The 5,675-nt window shown below is 47.5% G+C and overlaps 1 long non-coding RNA gene across 1 annotated transcript; it reads right to left on the bottom strand.

Moving 5' to 3' along the window:
- Positions 1-4,187: 4,187 nt before the first annotated feature.
- LOC143716026 (uncharacterized) lies at positions 4,188-5,432 on the bottom strand. The gene is made up of 3 exons (XR_013195931.1): positions 4,915-5,432; positions 4,621-4,672; positions 4,188-4,351 (listed from the first exon to the last, which is right to left on the bottom strand). It is a non-coding gene; the product is annotated as an uncharacterized LOC143716026 (long non-coding RNA).
- Between the last annotated feature and the right edge of the window lie 243 nt (positions 5,433-5,675).

Genomic DNA, 5,675 nt, shown 5'->3' with positions numbered 1-5,675 from the left:
CTGTCAGGGCGGGATCAATGACTGTGCCCCCACACGGGGCCGCTATGCCGTCCATGTCTGGGCCAGTCATTCCGCCTCGCTGCACCACCGATGGGAAGTCTGTGGTTCGTATGACCCCGCTGGTACAGTTCTTGGGAGCTTGGTTAGAGCTTCCCAAACTGTCCCGCTGGGTCACTCGGACGATCAGGCTCGGCTACACGATTCAGTTCGCGTGGTCTCCTCCCCGCTTCAGGGGAGACAGCTCCACAATGGTCGGTGGCAATGTCCCTGTCATGAGAGTGGAGGTTGCCACCCTACTGGTGAAGGGTGCTATCGAGGCTGTCCCTCCAGCCGAAATGAGGTCCGGCTTCTAAAGCCCGTACTTCATTGTCCCGAAGAAAACTGGTGGGTTAAGACCAATCCTGCTCCCTTTACAGGCTGCCGTTCAAGATGCTCACGGCCAAACGCATTTTTGAATGTGTGTGGCCCCAGGATTGGTTTGCAGCTATCGACTTGAAGGACGCCTACTTTCATGTCTCTATTCTCCCTCGACACAGGCCGTTCCTACGGTCCCCTTTCGAGGGGCAGGCATATCAATATGCGGTTCACCCATTCGGGTTAGCCCTGTCTCCTCGCGTCTTCACTGAGGTCGTCGAGGCAGCCCTTGTTCCCCTATGGGAACACGGTGTTCGCATCCTGAATTATCTCGACGACTGGCTGATCCTAGCTCACTCTCGAGAACAGGTTTGCGAACACAGGGACCTAGTCTGGGCCTTCGGGTCAACTGGGAGAAGAGCAAACTTTGCCCCGTGCAGAGGATCTCCTTTTTTCGGTATGGATATCGACTCGGTCGCCATGTCCGCGCAGCTTACGAGCGAGCGCATGCAGTCACTGCTGACTTGCCTGAGGCAGTTCGAGGGCAATAGTGCGGTTCCACTGAAACTTTTTAAGAGGCTCCTGGGGCATATGGCATCTGCAGCCGCGGCAACACCGCTCAGAATGCTTCATATGAGTCCCGTGGTGGGCATGGCAAAACGGCACCCTCCGAGTACCAGTTACTCCGAACTGCCGTCAGACCTTCACCCCGTGGTTGAACCTCAGTTTTCTGGCGGCTACCATCACTTCCGCTAGAGCGTCGTCCACGAGACACGTCTATGCGTTGAAGTGGAACCTCTTCGTCAGCTGGTGCTCTTCTCACCGAGAAGACCCCCGGAGTTGTTCGATCAGTCTTGTGCTTTCCTTCCTTCAAGAAGGGTTGGAGCGAAGGCTGTCTCCCTCCACCCTGAAAGTCTATGTTGCTGCTATTGCCGCACACCATGACCCGGTCGAAGGTGAGTCTGTTGGGAAGCACGACCTGGTCGCCAGGTTCCTGAGAGGAGCAAGGAGACTGAATCCTCCTCGCCCTCCTCTTGTTCCCTCTTGGCACCTCTCAGTGGTTCTAACTGCCCTGTAGAGAACTCCCTTTGGGCCTCTGCAATCAGTGGAGCTTAAGTTCCTGTCAATGAAGACAGCGCTCCTGGTTGCACTGGCCTCCATCAAGAGGGTAGGGGACCTGCACGCATTCTCCGTTTGACGAAGCGTGCCTGGAATTCGGGCCGGCTTACACTTACGTGATCCTGAGACCCCGGCCTGGATATGTGCCCAAGGTTCCTACCACTCCCTTTCGGGACCAGGTGGTGAACCTGCAAGCGCTGCCCCTGGAGGAGGCAGACCCAGCCTTGGCACTGCTCTGTCCACGTGCTCTCCGCACCTCTGTAGACAGAATGCAGTGTTTCAGGACCTCAGACCAGCTCTTTGTCTGTTATGGTGGGAAGCTGAAGGGAAAGGCTCTCTCCAAGCATAGGTTGTCTCACTGGATAGTGGACGCCAATGCTTTGGCATACCAACAGCAAGGTCGACCGTGCCCCCTTGGTGTGACTGCCCACTCCACCGGAGTGTGGCGTCCTCTTGGGCTCTAGCGCGTGGCGCCTCGCTAACAGACATCTGTCGAGCTGCAGGCTGGGCGACACCGAACACATTCGCCAGATTCTACAATCTCCGAGTGGAGCCAGTGTCCTCTCATGTACTCGCTTCAACCAGCTAGTACTGGACCCGCTCAGGTGTCTTCGCTTGCTCGCCATTCCACTCCACGGACTGGATACGTGCGATATTCTCCTCAGGTGAGCTTCCCCGAAAGCCCTGAGTTCCTCCAGCACTCCTGACGTCGGCGCCAGTGTCTATTGCCTGCCCGTCGGCTAGGTGCCTCCCGTGTGCTTGGTCCCTCCTCTGAGTGACCCCCACATGTGTATTTCCACTGTAAACCTCTCTGAGCATGTGTCTTTCCCTCTGCAAGCCACCTTGCCACCCCTGGGGTTGAAATATTCCACCTGCGGCTGGACACCCCAGTGTTCTCCATATGCATCCCTCTGGGTCATATGTGTATTCTCTAAGTCCCATACCCCAAGCCCCATCCCCCTCCCCCCCCACTCTGGGTTGGCAATAATTGCATATTTCCTCTAAGCTATGGGATATGCTCCCCCGTGTACCTTGGTATTCCTGTGCTAAATAGGAGTCCTTCGTCCGTGCCAGTCTCACGACAGGGATCTCAGATTTACGCAGGGCACTGGAAGATAGCCGAGAAGGTGGCGTGATTAGACTGGTAACCCCATTCGTCGTCATCCGACGTAACTCGGGGTGACAACGAAAGGGAACGTCTCGGTTACGTATGTAACCCTCGTTCACTGTGTAGGGAACGGAGATGTTACATCTGCCTGCCACTTTCTGCTGTACCTCGCGGATCGCCTGAGTTCAGTCTTGGCTCCTCAGCGAAGAAACATATCTGCATGTTGCCAGCGTATTACTTTTATACCCACGAGGTAGGGCGGAGATACGCTATGCAAATTCCGCAGACCCATGGCATTTCTTTGCCATTGGCTCGTTTTGTAATACTCAAAGTTGATAGGCTTTCTAAGTGAAAGCCCATTCGTCGTCATCCAACGTAACGTTTTCCTGGTTAACCGAGGCGTTTTCCTGGTGAACACATATGGTTTGGTGGGTTTCAAAGGTTTATCTGTCTTGACTGAACCACTCATGGTCAGTTCGGCAAAGCTGGGGTAATTTCTTGTCTTTGCTTGGTCTCTGATAAACTTTACAGAGACGCAAAAGGGGGATATTGAACCTGATGTCCGTCTTTATATTTAGAGCCAACTGAGATCCATTTCTCCAGAAGGTTATAGGGGAGCTTCTGTGCTATGGGATTGACTCCCCATGGTGTGTTGAGGTAAGATAGTCCATGTAAGAATCTATCTTTCCTGGCTGCCTCCAGCTCTAGCAACAGGTCCCCTAGCTCCCACAGCGGGATTCTGACTTAGAGGCGTTCAGTCATAATCCCGCAGATGGTCGCTTCACACCAGTGGCTCCTCAGCCAAGCACACGCACAAAATGTTTGAACCTGCGGTTCCTCTCGTTCTGTGCAGGATTACTATTGCAACGACACAAACATGGTGGCATCCACAGCATGGATCAAGCAGTGTGGGAGACCCAATTCACAATTAAATGTCGACAGGATTAACAAAAACACCTATTGCTAGGAAATAATGACGGTTCTTTGTTCATAATGCATATATTTTAACATAAAATAAGACGATTAAGGCTCACTGACATACTTTAAAATATATTTCAGCATTTTGTAAATCGACGGCCTACTACGACTGAGTAACTTTAACCCAATCCGATCGCGGCTCTCCCGGCGTTAGTGTTATTCCACAAGATTTATGGATAAGCTGTTTGATCTATAATTATTAGATTATTTTCACATTTCACTTACCCTGCTGTGCACGAACATAGCTGTTCCTCAATTTGTGTGTTTCCCATTTGAATGGTCAGCGTATGAGGCGGCTGCTGCTTGCGCTGGGACTTTAGCTTAGATTTTTATTGAATTATTCTCTAATCGGCTGCATATTATGTCGTGGATATATCCCTCGAATGCATACTGCAGTCCCTTTTGTCTTGCTCTCTCAGATATTTCACATGTTCGCCAAAAATTACTAATTATCTCATTGGGAATGTCTGACATCGGTACATACACACTGTAATAGATGTGCCAGGCACGAAAGCTTGTTAGGCGGGGCTTAGCGAAGGGTCAATTTCATGTCATGTTAGCTTGTTTGCTCAAGTATACATTATAATATGTTTCATTATTTTCAACTAAAACAGAAACACAATAACATGCTCTATAAATAATTTAATTAAACATGTGTTGCTTACCTTTATATTAACTCTAGGATAAGTGCCATTTTCTTCAGGTATTTTGTAGCTCACTGCCTCATAGGGGAAGGCTATGCGGTCAATAATAACTTCTTGAATGACAGCAGCAATCCTGAATGTCCACCACCTTAAACAAAAAAGATATTACAAAATGAAAACCACTACACGATCACTTCAGAAAACCGCTTTAAACATAGTTGTTTAAATATAACCTATACAATTTGTATTTCTACTGACCATGTAACGTTAAGCATAAATATCTTTGAAGGGGGTATTCAGCAACCAACTTTTTCTATCAACATTTTTCCTCAGACTTTAAACTTAAATGTGTGTTGCCAGTATTGAACACTCATAATGATTAATAAAAAAAAAATGCTAATAAAACAAGATACAAACCCATAAGGAACATGCAGGTGGTGCTTGGGATGCAAACTACAGCAGCAAAGTCCTGTCAATAGATAAGAAAACAACAGAAACACTATGAAACAAACTAATGAGGAGGGATCTGGTAAAGAATGACTAACGTTAACGTTACAGGCAGAAGTGTAGTAAGTTAGATAATAGCAGTCATGTTAATATGTAAATTAATCTTCCAAGGTCATTATTTGGGGTTTAAAGTCGTGTGTGTGTATAATGTCTGTGTGTCGTCTAAAACAGAAACAAGAAGTCTAACGTAAACATAACGTTAACTTCATTTGGCAGAAAAGGTGGTGGTGTTGTTTTCCTTGATCCAGCTGTAACGGTTAACTTACTGCATCTTCACACAGTCTCTTCACGTTGTACAGTATATTCATGCCTTTTAAATCAACCAAGTCTTAAATGGCCTTTACTTTTCTTGACGATTCCTCTGGTAGCTTTTGTTTGAAGGCATTCAATTGCTCAAAAAACACTAACGTTAGTACGTTACTGCACTTTATCAAAACTGGTTAACGGATGCGCTCGGCAAGAAATAAACCGCATCACCGACAAATAAAAGTAAATAAACCAATTACAACGAGGACACTATAACACACATACAATCAGGGAACCTCCGTGAGTGTGAACTAAATATTTCAATGTGTGATGATATGCATAAAATGATAAACGCACCGGCTCCGACATTCATTTGCCTGATGGCAACTAAACAACGTTACGTTAACAGCTTATTTGACATTTAGCAAAACATAATTTTCGGGTTTTACCAAAGAAGTGTCAGAATGGCTTCCACACACCCGGTCATCTGCGTGTGTAATAGCGGTTGCATCTTAAACTTTTTGCGCCGCCAGGTTCTAGTTCCCACAATGCAACGCGTAATTCAAAATACGGGTAAAAGACCTGTAAAAGACAAATACAGAAAAATCCTTCACATTTACATGGTACATTGTACTGTATTTTTACGGAATTTTTTTACAATGTATACATGAATATGCAACTCAAGTCTAACATAGCTATCCCATAAAAAAAATTTGCCA

This window comes from Siphateles boraxobius, unplaced genomic scaffold, assembly GCF_051911475.1.
Source record: "Siphateles boraxobius isolate OS27281-9 unplaced genomic scaffold, OSU_SipBor_1 6, whole genome shotgun sequence".
Classification (NCBI taxonomy): domain Eukaryota; kingdom Metazoa; phylum Chordata; class Actinopteri; order Cypriniformes; family Leuciscidae; genus Siphateles; species Siphateles boraxobius.
Note: the sequence above shows the minus strand (reverse complement) of the source record. Positions and strands in the feature narration are given on the sequence as shown.